Source organism: Oncorhynchus gorbuscha, linkage group LG16 (genome assembly GCF_021184085.1).
Source record: "Oncorhynchus gorbuscha isolate QuinsamMale2020 ecotype Even-year linkage group LG16, OgorEven_v1.0, whole genome shotgun sequence".
In the NCBI taxonomy this organism is placed as follows: Eukaryota; Metazoa; Chordata; class Actinopteri; order Salmoniformes; family Salmonidae; genus Oncorhynchus; species Oncorhynchus gorbuscha.
The window spans coordinates 88,794,966-88,820,112 of NC_060188.1; the positions used below are offsets into that span (position 1 = coordinate 88,794,966).

The following is a 25,147-nucleotide window of genomic DNA, read 5'->3' on the forward strand; positions in this document are numbered from 1 at the left end:
TTCAAATTAAAATGACTCAACGTATGCATGTGTTTGTAGAAGTTAAAACAAGCAGCAATTGTGTAACAGCATATTTAACTTGAAGCAGACATTCTTGTTTGTGTGCTATTGTATTACTGTAAGTATTTTAATAGTGCACAGCACACCTGTTTTCTAAGGCTGGTTCTTCACAAGCAATGAAAACCAAACATCCGTTTTTGGGGCCATTTAATTGCAGTGCCCAACCTGATACTTGGGCCCCTCCCTTATACGCCTCTGTGCTTTCGGAGGGTAATACTGGGAGACATGGATGTTGACAAATTTTCAAAAATAGTGGACACATTTACAAATTTGAGACAAAAATAAACAAGCAAGGAAACAAGAAAGATTTGTAGCTACTCTTTTAATACTGTACAGCTAAAAAGAAGAAAAAAACCTCAGCAGGCCATATGAGGTCTGAGGCCCAACCTTGATTGACCCAAAGAATATAGGTATACAGTAGGTCTATACTTGGTAATTGACATCACTGATTACACCTTTTCATAATGTTCTCAATACGAGTCTAAAGAGCCTTCACAATGATGTGTGTTTCTACCTGCCACCAGGTACCAACCGACACACACCAGCACACACCCAACGCGATCACACAATCAGATAGCCCACCACACCACAGCACACACCCTGACCCAACATAAAAACAAAGATAGCCCACTTATGTCATTGCCTTTCTTCACTGTTATTTGCCTTTGTAATATTATATTGCTTAATTCCTGGCAGCAAGGGCTTTGTATTGAGCCCCTACCACAACCTTAGACAACCCCAGTCCTAGCCCCAGTTCTAGAGCACCAATTTCAGCCTTAGCTCCAATCCCAAACCCAGTCCCAGTTCTAGAGACCCAGTCCCAGTTCTAGAGACCCAGTCTCAGCTTCTATTTCAGTTCCAGCCCCAGTCCAAACATACCCCAGTTCTATTCCCACCCAAAGTCCCAGACCAGACCCACCTGGGTTTCAGAACCAGCCCTAGCCCCAGCTATTGTTTCAAACCCAAGCCACAGACCTGGCCATAGCACCAAGCCTTATCATAATCCCCAAACAAATCCAGTTCTTGTCCCAGGCCCAGCCCCAATGCCATTACTGTGTGAGCAGGTTGATTTGTAGGCTTGGCCTGTGTGTGCGTCACTCTCCTACCCTCCACACAGCACAGGTGGACGTGTGGGGAACACTGCCAAATAGTTGGGCCTGGAGAGAGGGAGGGGTTTTGGTAGGTAGGTGGGTGGGTGTTCACATTTTAACTGTTGGTACTGTTCAATTTCCCCACACTTCCTAAATCAGTGACACACCTTCAGAGCAAAGTCGAGCTCTTCTGTCTCTGTCTACCTCTCTTTGTTTCTCTCTCACTTTCGCATGCCTGCCACAGAGGACAGGACTCTGCTTCCTGACAGACAGGGACTGAGAGTAGCGTGAGAGGAAGAAACTCAAATACAAAACGCCTATCTGCTAAAAGGTCAGTAACATCTTTCGTTCACACCAACTCATTAGTAAAGATCTCTGTTGAAGTGAGTAGAGTTCAGTGTTCACATTATGATACATCCTCAGGGTTTATTTTACATTAAAGGGTCTGCATGTACCCCACACTTACTGCCTAAACTGTGGCTGGTCTCATTTCAACAAGTCTCTCCTTTACTAGAAAGTCAAACTGTACTAAGGAAGCAGTACAATTGATGATGACTTGTTGACTAGATTGCAGTGCAGTCACTCTGTTGTGTGTTGGTTATTGTCAGAAGCATGTAATGTCTTAGTAATTACATCACACAATCATGCACATGCATGCACTTGTGGTAATATAATGCCTTGGCATGACAGTGACATCTCCTTGTTGTCTTGAGACTTCCTCAAGAGCATCTTCAATGGAATACTGGAACGGGTTTGAAAAAGGGCAACGTAATAATAAAGTGACCGAATAGCACCTTCAAACAGTTATATCAGAAAATTATACAACAACATTTTAGTAAATCTTACAGATTTTACATAACAGAAATGTATATATTTTTATTAAACACCTGCAACAACATTACACCCTCATAATCATGCCCAGAAATAGAGAGAATCCAGCGGGCCGGCTCTCAATGGTCAAAGCTAAATCAGGTTATATCAGGTTATATTAGGTTATATTAGGCTATATCAGGTTATATCATTCTATATCAGGTTATATTCGGCTATATCATTCTATATCAGGTTATATTAGGCTATATCAGGTTATATCATTCTATATCAGGTTATATTAGGCTATATCAGGTTATATCATTCTATATCAGGTTATATTAGGCTATATTAGGTTATATCATTCTATATCAGGCTATATCAGGTTATATTAGGCTATATTAGGTTATATCATTCTATATCAGGTTATATTAGGTTATATCATTCTATATCAGGTTATATTAGGCTATATTAGGTTATATCAGGTTATATTAGGCTATATCAGGTTATATCATTCTATATCAGGTTATATTAGGCTATATTAGGTTATATCATTCTATATCAGGCTATATTAGGTTATATCATTCTATATCAGGCTATATCAGGCTATATTAGGTTATATCATTCTATATCAGGCTATATCAGGTTATATTAGGTTAAATCATTCTATATCAGGCTATATCAGGTTATATTAGGCTATATCAGGTTATATTGGGCTATATTAGGTTATATCATTCTATATCAGGCTATATCAGGCTATATTAGGTTATATCATTCTATATCAGGTTATATCAGGCTATATTAGGTTATATCATTCTATATCAGGCTATATCAGGTTATATTAGGCTATATTAGGTTATATCATTCTATATCAGGCTATATTAGGTCATATCATTCTATATCAGGTTATATCAGGTTATATCAGGCTATATTAGGTTATGTCATTCTATATCAGATTATATCAGGTTATATCAGGCTATATCAGGTTATATCAGGTTATATCAGGCTATATCAGGTTATATCAGGTTATATCAGGTTATATCAGGCTATATCAGGTTAATTCAGGCTCAGGCTATTACATCCCCTATCAGGCTATATCAGGCTATATCAGGCTATATCAGGTTATATCAGGTTATATCAGGCGATATCAGGCTATATCATGTTATATCAGGTTATATCAGGCTATATCAGGCTATATCAGGTTATATCAGGCTATATCAGGTTATATCAGGCTATATCAGGCTATATCAGGCTATATCAGGTTATATCAGGCTATATCAGGCTATATTAGGTTATATCAGGTTATATCAGGCTATATCAGGTTATATCAGGCTATATTAGGTGTGTAGGTCGGCAGATGACTGACAGATTCATTATTCTGCCCCCGTCACAATGCATCTGTTGTAGATGCATGCTAGCCTGAGATTTCCTTTCAAACCATAAGTGAGAATGGGTTTGGATCAGGGCTCCTTCATTCTCTCTACATGTCAGTCATTAGTCAATGATTGATATCTGATGATGATTACACCAGTAGACCCACCCTGCAGAGAAAGGTGTGTGTGTGTGTGTGTGTGTGTGTGTGTGTGTGTGTGTGTGTGTGTGTGTGTGTGTGTGTGTGTGTGTGTGTGTGTGTGTGTGTGTGTGTGTGTGTGTGTGTGTGTGTGTGTGTGTGTGTGTGTGTGTGTGTGTGTGTGTGTCAACACACGAAAAGGGTTACTTAAGCAATAAGGCCCGAGGGGGTGTGGTATATGGTCAATATACCACCGCTAAGGGCTGTTCTTATGAATGACACAACGCGGAGTGCCTGGATACAGCCCTTAGCCATGGTATATTGACCATATACCACAAACCCCTGAGGTGCCTTATTGCTATTATAAACTGGTTACTAACATAATTAGCACAGTAAAAATACACATTTTGTCATACCAATGGTATACGGTCTGATATACTACGGCTTTCAGCCAATCAGCATCCAGGGCTCGAACCACCCAGTTTATAATTGTGGATAGCCAACATGTGCCACCGTAGCGCACCACACCTCTGTCTATTGAATAAAACTACCAGGGCTCTTTCATTTCAGTCACTCACTGGGACAACAAGGTTTATCACAGTTGAACCTGATCCCAGAGGTTGTTTTGTTACAGCATTCCGGATACTTTTACATCAGTGTGTTAACAATACAACCCAGGCACAGCCAGCCTCTTTCGCGTGTGTGTGCGCAGCTCTAGTGTGTGGGAATGCAACAGGCAGTACAATGCTCAGACAGGCATGTTTACAGTGGAGTACCAACATCCCACATGGCAACAACCCTGCCATGTCTCTTTCTACCCTCCCCTGCCTTTGCAAAACCACAATCTAGATCAAGGTGGGCACTTCAATCCATCCCGCAAGACATATATATATATTTTAAATACTTATTTAATATATATATATATTTTTTTACACATTTTTATCCCCAATTTCATGGTATCCAATTTGAAGTAGTTACAGTCTTGTCCCATCGCTGCAACTCCCGTACGGACTCGGGAGAGGCGAAGGTCGAGAGCCGTGTGTCCTCCGAAACACAACCCAGCTAAGCCACACTGCTTCTTGACAATGCCCATCCAACCCAGCTGCACCAATGTGTCGGAGGAAACACCGTACACCTGGCGACCACGTCACCGTGCATGTGCTTGTCCCGCCACAGGAGTAGCTAGAGCGCCGTGGGACAAGGAAATCTCAGCCTGCCAAACCCTCTCCTAACCGGACGACGCTGGCCAATTGTGCGCCGCCTCATGGGTCTCCCGGTCACAGCTGTGACACAGCCTGGGATCGAACCCGGGTCTGTAGTGACACCTCTAGCACTGCGATGCAGTGCCTTAGACCGCTGCGGTACTCGGTAGGCCCCTGCAAATAGATTTTAACAAGCAATTGGTCCCCCCAAAAATGCGTCCCTCCGTTGAATTTCAAAATCCCAAAGTGTCCCTCGAGCCAAAATGTTTGTCCACCCTGATCTAGACGGCCATTTAACTATAACAGTACAAGCTACACGATAATCCATTCATACAATACTGAGGTGTAATAATGGCAGCTAATTATCATCCATAGTCCCATAGTGGACAGGTAAATGATACCCTGAGGCCCTGTCCTATAGTGTTATAATGCCTGCTGAGGCCCTGTCCTATAGTGTTATAATGCCTGCTGAGGCCCTGTCCTATAGTGTTATAATGCCTGCTGAGGCCCTGTCCTATAGTGTTATAATGCCTGCTGAGGCCCTGTCCTATAGTGTTATAATGCCTGCTGAGGCCCTGTCCTATAGTGTTATAATGCCTGCTGAGGCTCTGTCCTATAGTGTTATAATGCCTGCTGAGGCCCTGTCCTATAGTGTTATAATGCCTGCTGAGGCCCTGTCCTATAGTGTTATAATGCCTGCTGAGGTCCTGTCCTATAGTGTTATAATGCCTGCTGAGACCCTGTCCTATAGTGTTATAATGCCTGCTGAGGCCCTCTCCTATAGTGTTATAATGCCTGCTGAGGCCCTGTCCTATAGTGTTATAATGCCTGCTGAGGCCCTGTCCTATAGTGTTATAATGCCTGCTGAGGCCCTGTCCTATAGTGTTATAATGCCTGCTGAGGCCCTGTCCTATAGTGTTATAATGCCTGCTGAGGCCCTGTCCTATAGTGTTATAATGCCTGCTGAGGCTCTGTCCTATAGTGTTATAATGCCTGCTGAGGCCCTGTCCTATAGTGTTATAATGCCTGCTGAGGCCCTGTCCTATAGTGTTATAATGCCTGCTGAGGCCCTGTCCTATAGTGTTATAATGCCTGCTGAGGCTCTGTCCTATAGTGTTATAATGCCTGCTGAGGTCCTGTCCTATAGTGTTATAATGCCTGCTGAGGCTCTGTCCTATAGTGTTATAATGCCTGCTGAGGCCCTGTGGCCCTGTCCTACAGTGTTATAATGCCTGCTGAGTCTCTGTCCTATAGTGTTATTATGCCTGCTGAGGCCCTGTCCTATAGTGTTATAATGCCTGCTGAGGCCCTGTGGCCCTGTCCTATAGTGTTATAATGCCTGCTGAGGCCCTGTTCTATAGTGTTATAATGCCTGCTGAGGCCCTGTTCTATAGTGTTATAATGCCTGCTGAGGTCCTGTCCTATAGTGTTATAATGCCTGCTGAGGCCCTGTCCTATAGTGTTATAATGCCTGCTGAGGCTCTGTCCTATAGTGTTATAATGCCTGTTGAGGCCCTGTGGCCCTGTCCTATAGTGTTATAATGCCTGCTGAGGCCCTGTTCTATAGTGTTATAATGCCTGCTGAGGCCCTGTGGCCCTGTCCTATAGTGTTATAATGCCTGCTGAGGCCCTGTCCTATAGTGTTATAATGCCTGCTGAGGTCCTGTCCTATAGTGTTATAATGCCTGCTGAGGCCCTGTCCTATAGTGTTAAAATGCCTGCTGAGGTCCTGAGGCCCTGTCCTATAGTGTTTTAATGCCTGCTGAGGCCCTGTCCTATAGTGTTATAATGCCTGCTGAGGCCCTATCCTATAGTGGTATAATGCCTGCTTAGGCCCTGTGGCCCTATCACAGTAACATGACGAGAAACTAGCTCATGGTCTGCGGGCTTTAAGGGGCTGTCTCTGCAGTGTGTGTGAGTGTGTGATCGTGGTCATGTGTGAGTACCATCCTCTTCCACCTCCTCATCAGGTTGTGTTGTGTGTGAGTAAGCAGCCATCACAGAGCAAAGCAGCTGAACAGAGGAAGTGGGAGGATACTTGAAAAGGGTGGGAGGAGACTTGAAGAGGGTGGGAGGAGGCTTGAAGAGGGTGGGAGGAGGCTTGAAGAGGGTGGGAGGAGGCTTGAAGAGGGTGGGAGGAGGCTTGAAGAGGGTGGGAGGAGGCTTGAAGAGGGTGGGAGGAGGCTTGAAGAGGGTGTCGTGGGTGGGAGGTCTGATCACTGCCAAAAAATCAAGTTGGGGGGATTTGTGTACTCTGTGTTACTCACGAACAAACGCTGTTTTCAAATCGTCAGGCATACACACACACCCAGAGGTCTCATCCTCCCTCTCTTTCTGTCCCTCTATCTATTTATGTTCCTCACACACACACACACACACACACACACACACACACACACACACACACACACACACACACACACACACACACACACACACACACACACACACACACACACACACACACACACACACACACACACACACACACACACACAACCTATCTCTCTCCCCTTCTCTCTATTCAATTTAAATTGAGCTATCTTTCTCTCTCTCACTCTCTCTCTCTCTCTCTCTCCCTCTTGCCTTCTCTCACTCTCTCTCCCTCTTGCCTTCTCTCTCTCTCCCTCCCTCTTGCCTTCTCTCTCTCTCTCTCTCTCTCTCTCTCTCTCTCTCTCTCTCTCTCTCTCCCTCTTGCCTTCTCTCTCTCTCTCTCCCTCCCTCTTGCCTTCTCTCTCTCTCTCTCTCTCTCTCTCTCTCTCTCTCTCTCTCTCTCTCTCTCTCTCTCTCTCTCTCTCTCTCTCTCTCTCCCCCTCTTGCCTTCTCTCACTCTCTCTCCCTCTTGCCTTCTCTCTCTCTCTCTCCCTCCCTCTTGCCTCCTCTCTCTCTCTCTCTCTCTCTCTCTCTCTCTCTCTCTCTCTCTCTCTCTCTCTCCTCCCTCTTGCCTCCTCTCTCTCTCTCTCTCTCTCTCTCTCTCTCTCTCTCTCTCTCTCTCTCTCTCTCTCTCTCTCTCTCTCTCTCTCCCTCCCTCTTGCCTCCTCTCTCTCTCTCTCTCTCTCTCTCTCCCTCCCTCTTGCCTCCTCTCTCTCTCTCTCTCTCTCTCTCTCTCTCTCTCTCTCTCTCTCTCTCTCTCTCTCTCTCTCTCTCTCTCTCTCCTCTTGCCTTCTCTCTCTCTCTCTCTCTCCCTCTTGCCTCCTCTCTCTCTCTCTCTCTCTCTCTCTCTCTCTCTCTCTCTCTCTCTCCCTCTTGCCTCCTCTCTCTCTCTCTCTCTCTCTCTCTCTCTCTCTCTCTCTCTCTCTCTCTCTCTCTCTCTCTCTTTCTGTCTCTCTCTGTCTCTGTCTATCTCTCTCGCTCACTCCCCGTCTCTGTCCCTGTCCCTGTCCCTGTCTCTCTCTCTCTCTCTCTCTCTCTCTCTCTCTCTCTCTCTCTCTCTCTCTCTCTCTCTCTCCTCCCTCTTGCCTTCTCTCTCTCTCTCTCTCTCTCTCTCTCTCTCTCTCTCTCTCTCTCTCTCCCTCTTGCCTTCTCTCTCTCTCTCTCCCTCCCTCTTGCCTTCTCTCTCTCTCTCTCTCTCTCTCTCTCTCTCTCTCTCTCTCTCTCTCTCTCTCTCCCCCTCCCTCTTGCCTCTCTCTCTCTCTCTCTCTCTCTCTCTCTCTCTCTCTCTCTCTCTCTCTCTCTCTCTCTCTCTCTCTCTCTCTCTCTCTCTCTCTCTCTCTCTCCCTCTTGCCTTCTCTCTCTCTCTCTCCCCTCCCTCTTGCCTTCTCTCTCTCTCTCTCCCTCCCTCTTGCCTTCTCTCTCTCTCTCTCCTCCCTCTTGCCTCCTCTCTCTCTCTCTCTCTCTCTCTCTCTCTCTCTCTCTCTCTCTCTCTCTCTCTCTCTCTCTCCCCTCCCTCTTGCCTTCTCTCTCTCTCTCTCCCTCCCTCTTGCCTCCTCTCTCTCTCTCTCTCTCTCTCTCTCTCTCTCTCTCTCTCTCTCTCTCTCTCTCTCTCTCTCTCTCTCTCTCCCTCTTGCCTTCTCTCTCTCTCTCTCTCTCTCTCTCTCTCTCTCTCTCTCTCTCTCTCTCTCTCTCTCTCTCTCTCTCTCCTCTTGCCATCTCTCTCTCTCTCTCCCTCCCTCTTGCCTTCTCTCACTCTCTCTCCCTCTTGCCTTCTCTCTCTCTCCCTCCCTCTTGCCTCCTCTCTCTCTCTCTCTCTCTCTCTCTCTCTCTCTCTCTCTCTCTCTCTCTCTCTCTCTCTCTCTCTCTCTCTCTCTCTCTCTCTCTCTCTCTCTCTCCCTCTTGCCTTCTCTCTCTCTCTCTCTCTCTCTCTCTCTCTCTCTCTCTCTCTCTCTCTCTCTCTCTCTCTCTCTTGCCTCTCTCTCTCTCTCTCTCTCTCTCTCTCTCTCTCTCTCTCTCTCTCTCTCTCTCTCTCTCTCTCCCTCTTGCCTCCTCTCTCTCTCTCTCTCTCTCTCTCTCTCTCTCTCTCTCTCTCTCTCTCTCTCTCTCTCTCTCTCTCTCTCTCTCTCCTCTTGCCCTCTCTCTCTCTCTCTCTCTCTCTCTCTCTCTCTCTCTCTCTCTCTCTCTCTCTCTCTCTCTCTCTCTCTCTCTCTCTCTCTCTCTCTCTCCCTCCCTCTTGCCTACTCTCTCTCCTTCTCAAGTGAAATAGATAATAAACAAGTGAAATAAACAATAAAAAAATAAACAGTAAACATTACACTCACAAGTTTTAAAAGAATAGACACATTTCGAATGTCATCTCTCTCTCTCTCTCTCTCTTGCCTCTTCTCTCTCCCTCTCCATCTCACACTCTCTCTCTCTCTCTTGCCTCTTCTCTCTCCCTCTCCATCTCACTCTCTCTCTCTCTCTCTCTCTACTTGCTCTAAAGATTGAATAGACTGACATGCAATAGTGTATGGCTTAGTCAATCACTTGAGACCGTTTCCCTCCAATCCCACACCGTCTTTCCCCCAATGCTAAAGGAATCTAAAATGACATACTGGTAATAGGCTAGTGTGAACCAAGTCTTTATACGGCCAAAAAAACAAACAAATATATAATGGATCAGTTTAGGGATTTACAGTAAACTACTTATGATCATTTTATCTGAACTAGAATATCAAACCTCAAATATGAATGTTGTACAGTAATTGTCTTGAACACAAAGCATACCGTATGTGACATGATGGTGTTAAAGTCCTTGAGAAGAGAATCTTTCTACTGTTAGTTATGTAGGAGTTTCCTGTGTGGACAAGCGAGCTCATCATAAATAGTCCTGGTAACCACTGGCAACCCCCTGAGCAGAGCTCACTTTCCACCTAGCCTCTCCTAGCCTGCACAGTCACGACTCTCAGACGATCAAGTGAAATGAACTCAAAGTAAATCAACAAGACAACAACAGTTGGAGCGCTGGAAGAACAGAAAATTAGACCACATCATTTGATACGTCTTTCGAAGATCTGTGTTGAAGAAGTGGGCCTACCGACCTGTGTGATGCGGGACATGGGGAGGGAAGGGATGTCCGTTTAAAGAAGACATGAGTGTGTGTGCTTGTACTTCGGAAGGCTGCAGTGATCTTCCCACCTACCCCAGACACACAGCAACTTGTATGGGTCTGGTTCATGAAAGCAGATTACTATACAGTACATTCCCATGCTCAGAGAGACATGCTGACAATACATTCCCATGATCAGAGACACAGTGACAGTCTGAAGATTGACAAGGCTAGCCACTAGACTAGGATGGTCCAACCTGTACAGTATCTGATAGACACAGAGCACCTGCTACGGGCCAGACTGTGTGAGTGCATGTTTTAGAGTGTGGGTGGGGGCGCTATGTACATACTTGTATACACGGATGTCTGTGTGTGACCATGTGCGTGCCTGTACTGTATGTGCATACTTGTGTCTATCTCTGTCTGTGTGCATGTGTATTTCTGGCTGTCTGTTGTGTACCGGTCTCTGTGTGCCTGCACTGTAAGTGTGTGTGTGCCTTGGCGTGACAAGCATCTGTCTGCCCTGCCCTACAGCCTGGCTGCTTTTAATTAGGAGGTGCCAGAGCGCCCCAGGGCAGACAGAGGCTCTCCGCCTCTCCCTCCTCTACTCTCGTCTCTCCTCCCTCCTCCCTCCTCTACTCTCCTCCCTCCTCCCTCCTCTTCTCCCTCCTCTTCTCCCTCCTCTTCTCCCTCCTCTTCTACTCTCCTCCCTCCTTTCCTCTCTCCTTCCTCCTCTCTCCTTCCTCCTCTCCTCTCTCCTCCACCCTCTCTTCTCTCCTCTCCTCCTCTCCTCTCTCCTCTCATCTCCCCTTGTCTCCCTCCCTAGTCTCCCTTTTCTGTCCTATCCACTTCCTCCTCTCTCCTCTCATCTCCCACATTTCCTCTCTCCTTTCCTCTCCCCTCCACCCCCTTATCTCTCCTTCTCTTCTCTCGCTCCTCTCCTCTATCCTCCTCTCCCTTCCTCCTCTCTCCTCTCCTTTCTCCTCTCATCTCCCACCTTTCCTCTCCTTTCCTCTCCCCTCCACCCCCTTATCTCTCCTTCTCTTCTCTCACTCCTCTCCTCTATCCTCCTCTCCATCCCTCCTCTCCCTACTCTCTCCTCTCTCCTCCTCTCCCTCCTCTATCATCCTCTCATCCCTCCTCTCTCCTCCTCTCCTCTCTCCTCCTCTCCTCTCCCGGCTCTATCCTTCTCTCATCCCTCCCCTCCCTTCTTTACTTCTCTATTTTCTCCTCTCCCTGCTCCTCTCCTCTCTTCTCCTCCTCCCCCTCTCCCTCATCCCACTCTCTCTCTTCTCCTCCTGCCCCTCCCTCCTCTATTCCTCTCCCTCTTATCCTCCCCCTCCTCCTCCCCCTCTCCCTCATCCCACTCTCCCTCTTATCCCCCCCCCCCCCTCCCCCTCCCCTCTCCTCCCTCCATTCCTCAGCCTGGCCTCCCCCTCGTTATCATCAGCAGAGCCAGGAGATGTCCTCACTCACCCCACAGACCCACACACACACACACACACACACACACACACACACACACACACACACACACACACACACACACACACACACACACACACACACACACACACACACACACACACACACACACACACACACACACACACACACATACAACTACGACCACCTGTGAAATAAGCCAGCCAAAGTATAGCTATCTCTCTGTCTGGCTGGTTATACTCATATATGGTTGTGAATAGATTGTGTATTACAGTACATCTCTCCAGAACATGTATATTTATGGTAATTTAAAAAAACTCCCAACCAGATTAGGATGTTTAGAAACAGACAAAACAAGTGGAATAGTTTTAGTATGTCAGCAGAAAAACAGCTCTGAACCTCAACTCATCCTGAATAGTGGGCTACTTAGAGGTGAGCTGGTCTAATGACCTTGCTGTGTGTGTGTCTACTGTACTGTACTGCCTGTAAGCTGTCCTTGGAGATGGTTTTTAAGGAGGTCTGTCTGTCTGGTCTGGCAGGTGGGAGATGCGGGGTCTATCTACAGTGGGCATAATAGCTGGCAGAGCTGAACTGTGTGGGGGGCTCCCCCCCTGCCTCGGCCCACGTCTGCTTCTTTCCCACAGCAACCTTGTCCTCCAGACAACAAGAGCCACATGGTGTGGAGTGGGTTGGGTTGGGGGGTTGTGGCAGGTGGGGTGGTGGGGGGCAAGATGGCTGGCCTCTGAGTTGGCCTACTCTTACCCATGAAACTGCACTAGCAGCAGAACAGCCCAAACCCACAAGCCTCATTGGTTTACTTTAAGAGGCTGTAGAACATATTTCTTTCCCCTTTGACCCCTACAGTACAAACAGTAACAACGCAAACAGAAACACACATTTAGGCCTAAAGGCCTTGTCTCCCTTCAAATCAGTTCAGCTGTCGATGATCGAAAGAGCCTTGTTTGCTTAACTAATTTTATGTAAGATCTATGCCAGTCTCTGTGCCAGTCTGCCCCTCCTCATGGGTAAGAGATTGAGAGCCGATCTGCTGCTGAGAGCTGAGTATGGCATGCTGGGAACACAGCGGGTGGAAGCAAACAGGTACTGCAGTGCCCAACACTTACTCAGACCCAGCCTCCTGTGCAGTGCGAACAGACTGCACGAACCCTTAAAGACAAGTCCAACTGAGATGGACCAGTATTTAACCCCTTGTTAGGGAAGCTCTTCAGAGATGGACCAGTATTTAACCCCTTGTTAGGGAAGCTCTTCAGAGATGGACCAGTATTTAACCCCTTGTTAGGGAAGCTCTTCAGAGATGGACCAGTATTTAACCCCTTGTTAGGGAAGCTCTTCAGAGATGGACCAGTATTTAACCCCTTGTTAGGGAAGCTCTTCAGAGATGGACCAGTATTTAACCCCTTGTTAGGGAAGCTCTTCAGAGATGGACCAGTATTTAACCCCTTGTTAGGGAAGCTCTTCAGAGATGGACCAGTATTTAACCCCTTGTTAGGGAAGCTCTTCAGAGATGGACCAGTATTTAACCCCTTGTTAGGGAAGCTCTTCAGAGATGGACCAGTATTTAACCCCTTGTTAGGGAAGCTCTTCAGAGATGGACCAGTATTTAACCCCTTGTTAGGGAAGCTCTTCAGAGATGGACCAGTATTTAACCCCTTGTTAGGGAAGCTCTTCAGAGATGGACCAGTATTTAACCCCTTGTTAGGGAAGATCTTCAGAGATGGACCAGTATTTAACCCCTTGTTAGAGAAGCTCTTCAGAGATGGACCAGTATTTAACCCCTTGTTAGGGAAGCTCTTCAGAGATGGACCAGTATTTAACCCCTTGTTAGGGAAGCTCTTCAGAGATGGACCAGTATTTAACCCCTTGTTAGGGGAGCTCTTCAGAGATGGACCAGTATTTAACCCCTTGTTAGGGGAGCTCTTCAGAGATGGACCAGTATTTAACCCCTTGTTAGGGAAGCTCTTCAGAGATGGACCAGATTTTAACCCCTTGTTAGGGAGCTCTTCAGAGATGGACCAGTATTTAACCCCTTGTTAGGGAGCTCTTCAGAGATGGACCAGTATTTAACCCCTTGTTAGGGAAGCTCTTCAGAGACTTGCAGAGAACAAACATTAGAAGATTATAGGAAATACTTGTTTTTAAGCATTACGTTTTTAAGCATTAAAACAAACCTTAGATATGTGTCGCTAGTAAGTAATTTGACAAATTGTAGCTATTTGTTTTAAAAATCTATACACAGGGCCTTCAGAAGTGATTCACCCCTAACCATATTCCACATTTTGTTGTGTTACAGCCTGAATTCAAAATGGATTACATTTCCTTTTTATACTTTTATTTATTTATATTTTTTACCTTTATTTAACCAGGAAGGGCTCATTGAGATTTAAAACCTCTTTTTCAAGAGCGTCCTGGCCAAGATTAAGAGCACCAAGTCATTACAAACACTACAGACAAACAACATGAAAAACTACAAGTAATCTAGTAAAAAACATAGAGTTCTCACCCATCTACACACAATACCACATAATGATAAAGTGAAAACATGTTTTCGATTTTTTTTTGCAAATTTATTGAAAATGAAATACAGAAATATCTCATTTACTTAAGTATTCACACCCCTGAGTGTTAGCATCACCTTTGGCAGCGATTACAGCTGTGAGTGTTTCTGGGTAAGTCTCTTAAGAGCTTTGCACATCTGGATTGTACAATATTTGCACATTATTCTTTTTTAAATTCTTCAACCTGTCAAGTTGATTGTTGATCATTGCTAGACAGCTATTTTCAAGTCTTGCCATAGATTTTCAAGCCGATTTAAGTCAAAACCGTAATTAGGCAACTCAGGAACATTCAACGTCATCTTGGTAAGCTACTCCAGTGTATATTTGTGTTTAAGGTAATTGTCCTGCTGAAAGATGCATTTGTCTCCCAGTGTCTGTTGGAAAGCAGACTGAACCAGGTTTCCTCTAGTATTTTGCTTGTGCTTAGCTTTATTCCGTTTCATTTTTTTTTTACTCCTGAGTCCTTTCCAATGACAAGCATACCCACAACATGATGCAGCCACCACCATACTTGAAAATATGAAGAGTGGTACTCAGTGATTTGTTGTGTTGGATTTGCCCCAACATAACGTTTTGTATTCAGGACATAAAGTTAATTTCTTTGCCACATTCTTTGCAGTATTTCTTTAGTGCCTTATTGCAAACATTTAAGTCATTTAGCAGACGCTCTTATCCAGAGCGACTTACAAATTGGTGCATTCACCTTATGACATCCAGTGGAACAACCACTTTACAATAGTGCATCTAAATATTTTAAGGGGGGGTGAGAAGGATTACTTTATCCTATCCTAGGTATTCCTTAAAGAGGTGGGGTTTCAGGTGTCTCCGGAAGGTGGTGATTGACTCCGCTGTCCTGGCGTCGTGAGGGAGTTTGTTCCACCATTGGGGAGCCAGAGCAGCGAACAGTTTTGACTGAGCTGAGCGGGAACTGTACTTCCTCAGTGGTAGGGAGGCGAGCAGGCCAGAGGTGGATGAACGCAGTGCCCTTATTTGGGTGTAGGGCCTGATCAGAGCCTGGAGGTACTGAGGTGCCGTTCCCCTCACAGCTCCGTAGGCAAGCACCATGGTCTTGTAGCGGATGCGAGCTTCAACTGGAAGCCAGTGGAGAGAGCGGAGGAGCGGGGTGACGTGAGAGAACTTGGGAAGGTTGAACACAAACAGGATGTATGTTTTTGAGTATTTGTATTCTGTACAGGCTTCCTTCTTTTCACTCTGTCATTTACAGTAGGTTGGTATGATGGAGTAACTACAATGTTGTTGATCCATCCTCAGTTTTCTCCTCTACTCTGTAGCTGTTTTAAAGTCACCATTGGCCTCATGGTGAAATATCTGAGCGGTTGCACTCCTCTCCGGCAACTACCAATATTTGCCATTCTTTTCGAGGCATTGGAAAAACTTCCCTGGCCTTTGTGGTTGAATCTGTATTTGTAATTCACTGCTCTACTGAGGGACCTTACAGATGTGTGGGGTACAGAGATGAGGTAGTCATTCATTATTGCATAGAGAGAGTTCATGGACCTTATTATTATATTACACATTTTAAGCTGCTGAACTTATTTAGGATTGTCATAACAATACTTACTTAATACTTATTGATTTAAAACATTTCAGCTTTTCATTTTTAATTCAAAAATTATAATAATTCTAAAAACATAATTCCACTTTGACATTATGGGGTATTGTGTGTTGGTCAGTGACACAAGATCTCAATGTAATCCATTTTACATTCCGGCTGTAACAACAAAATGTGGAAAAAGTCAAGGGGTGTGAATACTTTCTGAATGCATTGTATGGCGTGATTATTCTATGTATATATTGTACAGTTATATAACAGAGAAATCTGCAGAGAGTTTATATGACAACAGCAGACAGAGAATTTGGATAAGCAGTCCTCCTGTGCAGGTTGGGATTGTTGCTTGACTCGCCGGCTGGTTGGTCTGCTAATATTTAGTGGCTTTCCTGTTTATATATACCAAGACTCCCTCTCTGTTTATATATACCAAGACTCCCTCTCTGTTTATATATACCAAGACTCCCTCTCTGTTTATATATACCAAGACTCCCTCTCTGTTTATATATACCAAGACTCCCTCTCTGTTTATATATACCAAGACTCCCTCTCTGTTTATATATACCAAGACTCCCTCTCTGTTTATATATACCAAGACTCCCTGTCTGTTTATATATACCAAGACTCCCTCTCTGTTTATATATACCAAGACTCCCTCTCTGTTTATATATACCAAGACTCCCTCTCTGTTTATATATACCAAGACTCCCTCTCTGTTTATATATACCAAGACTCCCTGTCTGTTTATATATATACCAAGACTCCCTCTCTGTTTATATATACCAAGACTCCCTCTCTGTTTATATATACCAAGACTCCCTCTCTGTTTATATATACCAAGACTCCCTCTCTGTTTATATATACCAAGACTCCCTGTCTGTTTATATATATACCAAGACTCCCTGTCTGTTTATATATACCAAGACTCCCTGTCTGTTTATATATACCAAGACTCCCTCTCAGTGTACTTAAACTCTCACAAGGTAGGCTACAACACATTGCAACCACCAGGAATAAGGCTGTGGTCTCGCTAGACACTCCTAAGGGGACGTTGGCCTACGGTATGCATGAGGGCAAGTCTATCTTGCTACAGAATGTGAGGAAGCATGTGAGCATTCAAGTACTAACATAACACAAGTTCCTATAACGACACAATAATTCACTATAAACAGACCCATCTAGGTTTTGGCAAGAACATTTTTGGGATGTTGATTTGATTGAAACAATATAGGGTTGTTTAACAAGCTTTATTCTGCTATGCCAAACGCCAACTTGTACCATTTTAGTAGTAACCTTGACATGAGTAGAAGTCCATCATAGAGAATGGGGAGATCTGAGTTAAACATCCTTATGTAACTAACTCATATTACTTGTTGTTATTGGCTTAGAGGTTTGGAACTCTTTCTTATTGGTCTACTAACTAATTTACCTCTTGGTGATGTCACCACCCACCAAAACAGGCTGAAATTTCAGGCGGCCTTTTCAAACAGCTCTTACACTGAAAGGGCATTATCATAATTTTCACAATTTCACAGTATTATTCCAACCTCATAGTGTAGATAAATCACAGGAAAATACATATTCATTGACTGCACTGGGTCTATAATAACATAATATCAATGGAATTTAAACATATTTGTTTTACAAGATTCATTTGACTAAACCAAACTCTGGTACTGTCATGCAGGTGAAAGAGGACCCAAAAGCGACTTAACAGAAACAGAGTTTATTCAAGTCCAAACAGGGAATAACAGACATCCTCTAGTCTGTAGAGGGGAATAACAGGAGAAGCGGCCACAGACTGCAGGTCGCTTCGGGTAGGCGCAGGCCGTAGTTGACAGAGACACCTGCTCACACGCAGCATCTGATGAAGGCAAAAAACACGACAGGACAGGGCGAAACACAATCACAGCACGGTGAATACTAAACAAGGAACCGACGGGACAGGAACGGAACACAAAGGAATAAGTAGGGACTCCAATCAGGGGAAAGGATCGGGAACAGGTGTGGGAAGACTAAATGATGATTAGGGGAATAGGAACAGCTGGGAGCAGGAACGGAACGATAGAGAGAAGAGAGAGCGAGAGAGTGAGAGAGGGAGGGGGAGAGAGAGGGATAGAAAGAGGGAAAGAACCTAATAAGACCAGCAGAGGGAAACGAATAGAATGGGGAGCACAGGGACAAGACATGATAATAAATGACAAACATGACAGTACCCCCCCCACTCACCGAGCGCCTCCTGGCGCACTCGAGGAGGAATCCTGGCGGCAACGGAGGAAATCATCGATGAGTGAACGGTCCAGCACGTCCCGAGACGGAACCCAACTCCTCTCCTCAGGACCGTAACCCTCCCAATCCACTAAGTATTGGTGACCCCGTCCCCGAGAACGCATGTCCATGATCTTATGTACCTTGTAAATAGGTGCGCTCTCGACAAGGACGGGAGGGGGGAGGGAAGACGAACGGGGTGCGAAGAAAGGGCTTAACACAGGAGACATGGAAGACAGGATGGACGCGACGAAGATGTCGCGGAAGAAGCAGTCGCACAGCGACAGGATTGACGACCTGGGAGACACGGAACGGACCAATGAACCGCGGAGTCAACTTACGAGAAGCTGTCGTAAGAGGAAGGTTGCGAGTGGAAAGCCACACTCTCTGGCCGCAACAATACCTTGGACTCTTAATCCTGCGTTTATTGGCGGCTCTCACCGTCTGTGCCCTGTAACGGCAAAGTGCAGACCTCACCCTCCTCCAGGTGCGCTCACAACGTTGGACAAACGCTTGAGCGGAGGGAACGCTGGACTCGGCAAGCTGGGATGAGAACAGAGGAGGCTGGTAACCCAGACTACTCTGAAACGGAGATAACCCGGTAGCAGACAAAGGAAGCGAATTGTGAGCGTATTCTGCCCAGGGGAGCTGTTCTGCCCAAGACGCAGGGTTTCTGAAAGAAAGGCTGCGTAGTATGCGACCAATCGTCTGATTGGCCCTCTCTGCTTGACCGTTAGACTGGGGATGAAACCCGGAAGAGAGACTGACGGACGCACCAATCAAACGACAGAACTCCCTCCAAAACTGTGACGTGAATTGCGGGCCTCTGTCTGAAACGGCGTCTAACGGGAGGCCATGAATTCTGAATACATTCTCAATAATGATTTGTGCCGTCTCCTTAGCGGAAGGAAGTTTAGCGAGGGGAATGAAATGTGCCGCCTTAGAGAACCTATCGACAACCGTAAGAATCACAGTCTTCCCCGCAGACAAAGGCAGACCGGTAATGAAGTCTAAGGCGATGTGAGACCATGGTCGAGAAGGAATGGGGAGCGGTCTGAGACGACCGGCAGGAGGAGAGTTACCCGACTTAGTCTGCGCGCAGTCCGAACAAGCAGCCACGAAACGGCGCGTGTCACGCTCCTGAGTCGGCCACCAAAAGCGCTGGCGGATAGACGCAAGAGTGCCTCGAACACCGGGATGACCAGCTAACTTGGCAGAGTGAGCCCACTGAAGAACAGCCAGACGAGTGGAAACAGGAACGAAAAGGAGGTTACTAGGACAAGCGCGCGGCGACGCAGTGTGCGTGAGTGCTTGCTTAACCTGTCTTTCAATTCCCCAGACTGTTAACCCGACAACACGCCCATAAGGAAGAATCCCCTCGGGATCAGTAGAAGCCACAGAAGAACTAAACAGACGGGATAAGGCATCAGGCTTAGTGTTCTTGCTACCCGGACGGTAAGAAATCACAAACTCGAAACGAGCGAAAAACAACGCCCAACGAGCTTGACGGGCATTAAGTCGTTTGGCAGAACGGATGTACTCAAGGTTCTTATGGTCTGTCCAAACGACAAAAGGAACGGTCGCCCCCCAACCACTGTCGCCATTCGCCTAGGGCTAAGCGGATGGCGAGCAGTTCACGGTTACCCACATCATAGTTGCGCTCAGATGGCGACAGGCGATGAGAAAAATAAGCGCAAGGATGAACCTTATCGTCAGACTGGAAGCGCTGGGATAGAATGGCTCCCACGCCTACCTCTGAAGCGTCAACCTCGACAATGAATTGTCTAGTGACGTCAGGAGTAACGAGGATAGGAGCGGACGTAAAACGTTCTTTTAGAAGATCAAAAGCTCCCTGGGCGGAACCGGACCACTAAAACACGTCTTGACAGAAGTAAGAGCTGTGAGAGGGGCAGCAACTTGACCGAAATTACGAATGAAACGCCGATAGAAATTAGCGAAACCTAAAAGCGCTGCAACTCGACACGTGACCTTGGAACGGGCCAATCACTGACAGCTTGGACCTTAGCGGAATCCATCTGAATGCCTTCAGCGGAAATAACGGAACCGAGAAAAGTAACGGAGGAGACATGAAAGAGCACTTCTCAGCCTTTACGTAGAGACAATTCTCTAAAGGCGCTGTAGAACACGTCGAACGTGCTGAACATGAATCTCGAGTGACGGAGAAAAAATCAGGATATCGTCAAGATAGACAAAAACAAAGATGTTCAGCATGTCTCTCAGAACATCATTAACTAATGCCTGAAAAACAGCTGGCGCATTGGCGAGACCGAACGGCAGAACCCGGTACTCAAAATGCCCTAACGGAGTGTTAAACGCCGTTTTCCACTCGTCCCCCTCTCTGATGCGCACGAGATGGTAAGCGTTACGAAGGTCCAACTTAGTAAAGCACCTGGCTCCCTGCAGAATCTCGAAGGCTGATGACATAAGGGAAGCGGATAACGATTCTTAACCGTTATGTCATTCAGCCCTCGATAATCCACGCAGGGGCGCAGAGTACCGTCCTTCTTCTTAACAAAAAGAACCCCGCCCCGGCCGGAGAAGAAGAAGGCACTATGGTACCGGCGTCAAGAGACACAGACAAATAATCCTCGAGAGCCTTACGTTCGGGAGCCGACAGAGAGTATAGTCTACCTCGAGGAGGAGTGGTCCCCGGAAGGAGATCAATACTACAATCATACGACCGGTGAGGAGGAAGGGAGTTGGCTCGGGACCGACTGAAGACCGTGCGCAGATCATGATATTCCTCCGGCACTCCTGTCAAATCGCCAGGTTCCTCCTGAGAAGTAGGGACAGAAGAAACGGGAGGGATGGCAGACATTAAACACTTCACATGACAAGAAACGTTCCAGGATAGGATAGAATTACTAGACCAATTAATAGAAGGATTATGACATACTAGCCAGGGATGACCCAAAACAACAGGTGTAAACGGTGAACGGAAAATCAAAAAAGAAATAGTCTCACTGTGGTTACCAGATACTGTGAGAGTTAAAGGTAGTGTCTCAAATTTGATACTGGGAAGATGACTACCATCTAAGGCAAACATGGGCGTAGGCTTGTCTAACGGTCTGAAAGGAATGTTATGTTTCCGAACCCATGCTTCGTCCATGAAACAACCCTCAGCCCCAGAGTCAATCAAGGCACTGCATGTAGCACCCGAACCGGTCCAGCGTAGATGGACCGACATAGTAGTACAAGATCTAGATGAAGAGACCTGAGTAGTAGCGCTCACCAGTAGCCCTCCGCTTACTGATGGGCTCTGGCCTCTTACTGGACATGAATTAACAAAATGTCCAGCAACTCCGCAATAGAGGCACAGGCGGTTGGTGATCCTCCGTTCCCTCTCCTTAGTCGAGATGCGAATCCCTCCCAGCTGCATGGGCTCAGTCTCAAAGCCAGAGGAGGGAGATGGTTGCGATGCGGAGCAGGGAAACACCGTTGATGCGAGCTCTCTTCCACGAGCCCGGTGACGAAGATCTACCCGTCGTTCTATGCGGATGGCGAGAGCAATCAAAGAGTCCACATCTGAAGGAACCTCCCGGGAGAGAATCTCATCCTTAACCACTGCGTGGAGTCCCTCCAGAAAACGAGCGAGCAGCGCCGGCTCGTTCCACTCACTAGAGGCAGCAAGAGTGCGAAACTCAATAGAATAATCCGTTATGGACCGTTCACCTTGGCATAAGGAAGCCAGGGCCCTAGAAGCCTCCCTACCAAAAACTGAACGGTCAAAAACCCGAATCATCTCCTCTTTAAAGTTCTGGAACTTGTTAGAGCAATCAGCCCTTGCCTCCCAGATAGCTGTGCCCCATTCTCGAGCCCGGCCAGTAAGGAGTGAAATGACGTAAGCAACCCGAGCTCTCTCTCTAGAGTATGTGTTGGGTTGGAGAGAGAACACAATCTCACACTGCGTGAGAAAGGAGCGGCACTCAGTGGGCTGCCCGGAGTAGCAAGGTGGGTTATTAACCCTAGGTTCTGGAGGCTCGGCAGGCCAGGAAGTAACAGGTGGCACGAGACGTAGACTCTGGAACTGTCCAGAGAGGTCGGAAACCTGAGCGGCCAGGTTCTCCACGGCATGGCGAGCAGCAGACAATTCCTGCTCGTGTCTGCCGAGCATGGCTCCTTGGATCTTGACGGCAGTGTAACGAGCGTCTGAAGTCGCTGGGTCCATTCCTTGGTCGGTTCCTTCTGTCATGCAGGTGAAAGAGGACCCAAAAGCGACTTAACAGAAACAGAGTTTATTCAAGTCCAAACAGGGAATAACAGACATCCTCTAGTCTGTAGAGGGGAATAACAGGAGAAGCGGCCACAGACTGCAGGTCGCTTCGGGTAGGCGCAGGCCGTAGTTGACAGAGACACCTGCTCACACGCAGCATCTGATGAAGGCAAAAAACACGACAGGACAGGGCGAAACACAATCACAGCACGGTGAATACTAAACAAGGAACCGACGGGACAGGAACGGAACACAAAGGAATAAGTAGGGACTCCAATCAGGGGAAAGGATCGGGAACAGGTGTGGGAAGACTAAATGATGATTAGGGAATAGGAACAGCTGGGAGCAGGAACGGAACGATAGAGAGAAGAGAGAGCGAGAGAGTGAGAGAGGGAGGGGGAGAGAGAGGGATAGAAAGAGGGAAAGAACCTAATAAGACCAGCAGAGGGAAACGAATAGAATGGGGAGCACAGGGACAAGACATGATAATAAATGACAAACATGACAGGTACCACATAAAAACAACAACATTCAGAACCTGTTTAGATTCTAATTTTGATGAGCTAAATTGCAAGAATTGACCTAAATCCTATAATACTGGTCATTACATATTAGGGCAATAGGGTTGATCTAGGAAATGATGTCCTAATGGGCCAGTCTGTCAGTAACAGAAGCTATCCTGTGAAAGTGTCCTATCATGGTAAAACAAGGGGCTTGTAAAATTCAGGAAACACTGGGAGAGAATGAGATCTACATTGTTATGTTTGTCCTGGCTGTGATGCCATAGACACCGAGCAGTGAGGTCATTGTTATGAGACAAGGAAAAATGACTTCCTTTGCCATCTCACTTCTTCATTGCCTTTGACGTTCAGTGAAGCCCACCCCTCTGAGAGTGTGTGAGGTTTTTCACTCTCTCTATTGCCCTCTTTCACTCTCTCTTGCCCACCTATCAAAGTCCACATGCCAGACAGATACTTTCCCTTTCTAAATTAAAAAAGAAGAGGGTGGCCACATCTTTTCTCTTTTTTTGTTCTATGTCAACACCCTGGTCTTAGGAGTCTGTCCTCCACCTCTACAGACAGGCTGAGCAGTATAATATAGCTGAGCAGTATAATATAGCTGAGCAGTATAATATAGCTGAGCAGTATAATATAGTAGAGCAGTATAATATAGTAGAGCAGTATAATATAGCAGAGCAGTATAATATAGCTGAGCAGTATAATATAGCTGAGCAGTATAATATAGTAGAGCAGTATAATATAGCTGAGCAGTATAATATAGTAGAGCAGTATAATATAGTAGAGCAGTATAATATAGTAAAGCAGTATAATATAGTAGAGCAGTATAATATAGTAGAGCAGTATAATATAGCTGAGCAGTATAATATAGCTGAGCAGTATAATATAGCAGAGCAGTATAATATAGCAGTATAATATAGCTGAGCAGTATAATATAGTAGAGCAGTATAATATAGTAGAGCAGTATAATATAGCTGAGCAGTATAATATAGCAGAGCAGTATAATATAGTAGAGCAGTATAATATAGTAGAGCAGTATAATATAGCTGAGCAGTATAATATAGTAGAGCAGTATAATATAGTAGAGCAGTATAATATAGTAGAGCAGTATAATATAGTAGAGCAGTATAATATAGCTGAGCAGTATAATATAGCAGAGCAGTATAATATAGCTGAGCAGTATAATATAGTAGAGCAGTATAATATAGCTGAGCAGTATAATATAGTAGAGCTGTATAATATAGCTGAGCAGTATAATATAGCAGAGCAGTATAATATAGCAGTATAATATAGCTGAGCAGTATAATATAGCAGTATAATATAGCTGAGCAGTATAATATAGCAGTATAATATAGCTGAGCAGTATAATATAGCAGAGCAGTATAATATAGCAGTATAATATAGCTGAGCAGTATAATATAGCAGTATAATATAGTAGAGCAGTATAATATAGCAGTATAATATAGCTGAGCAGTATAATATAGCAGAGCAGTATAATATAGCAGTATAATATAGCTGAGCAGTATAATATAGCAGTATAATATAGTAGAGCAGTATAATATAGCTGAGCAGTATAATATAGCTGAGCAGTATAATATAGCTGAGCAGTATAATATAGCTGAGCAGTATAATATAGCTGAGCAGTATAATATAGTAGAGCAGTATAATATAGCTGAGCAGTATAATATAGCAGAGCAGTATAATATAGCAGTATAATATAGCTGAGCAGTATAATATAGCAGTATAATATAGCTGAGCAGTATAATATAGCAGTATAATATAGCTGAGCAGTATAATATAGCTGAGCAGTATAATATAGCTGAGCAGTATAATATAGCTGAGCAGTATAATATAGCTGAGCAGTATAATATAGTAGAGCAGTATAATATAGTAGAGCAGTATAATATAGTAGAGCAGTATAATATAGTAGAGCAGTATAATATAGTAGAGCAGTATAATATAGCAGAGCAGTATAATATAGTAGAGCAGTATAATATAGTAGAGCAGTATAATATAGCTGAGCAGTATAATATAGCTGAGCAGTATAATATAGCTGAGCAGTATAATATAGCAGAGCAGTATAATATAGCAGTATAATATAGCAGTATAATATAGCTGAGCAGTATAATATAGCTGAGCAGTATAATATAGCAGAGCAGTATAATATAGCTGAGCAGTATAATATAGTAGAGCAGTATAATATAGCTGAGCAGTATAATATAGTAGAGCTGTATAATATAGCTGAGCAGTATAATATAGCAGAGCAGTATAATATAGCAGTATAATATAGCTGAGCAGTATAATATAGCAGTATAATATAGCTGAGCAGTATAATATAGTAGAGCAGTATAATATAGTAGAGCAGTATAATATAGCTGAGCAGTATAATATAGCAGAGCAG

The 25,147-nt window shown here is 45.2% G+C and overlaps 1 protein-coding gene across 1 annotated transcript in view; it reads left to right on the forward strand.

Moving 5' to 3' along the window:
• The first annotated feature begins 1,313 nt into the window (after positions 1 to 1,313).
• The window catches only part of LOC123998711 (zinc finger and BTB domain-containing protein 7C), a 43,710-nt gene continuing 19,876 nt past the window's right edge, over positions 1,314 to 25,147 (forward strand). Inside the window, exon 1 of the mRNA XM_046303805.1 lies at positions 1,314 to 1,482. The gene's annotated coding sequence lies outside the window, so the exon portion shown is untranslated. The remainder of the gene's footprint in view (positions 1,483 to 25,147) is intronic.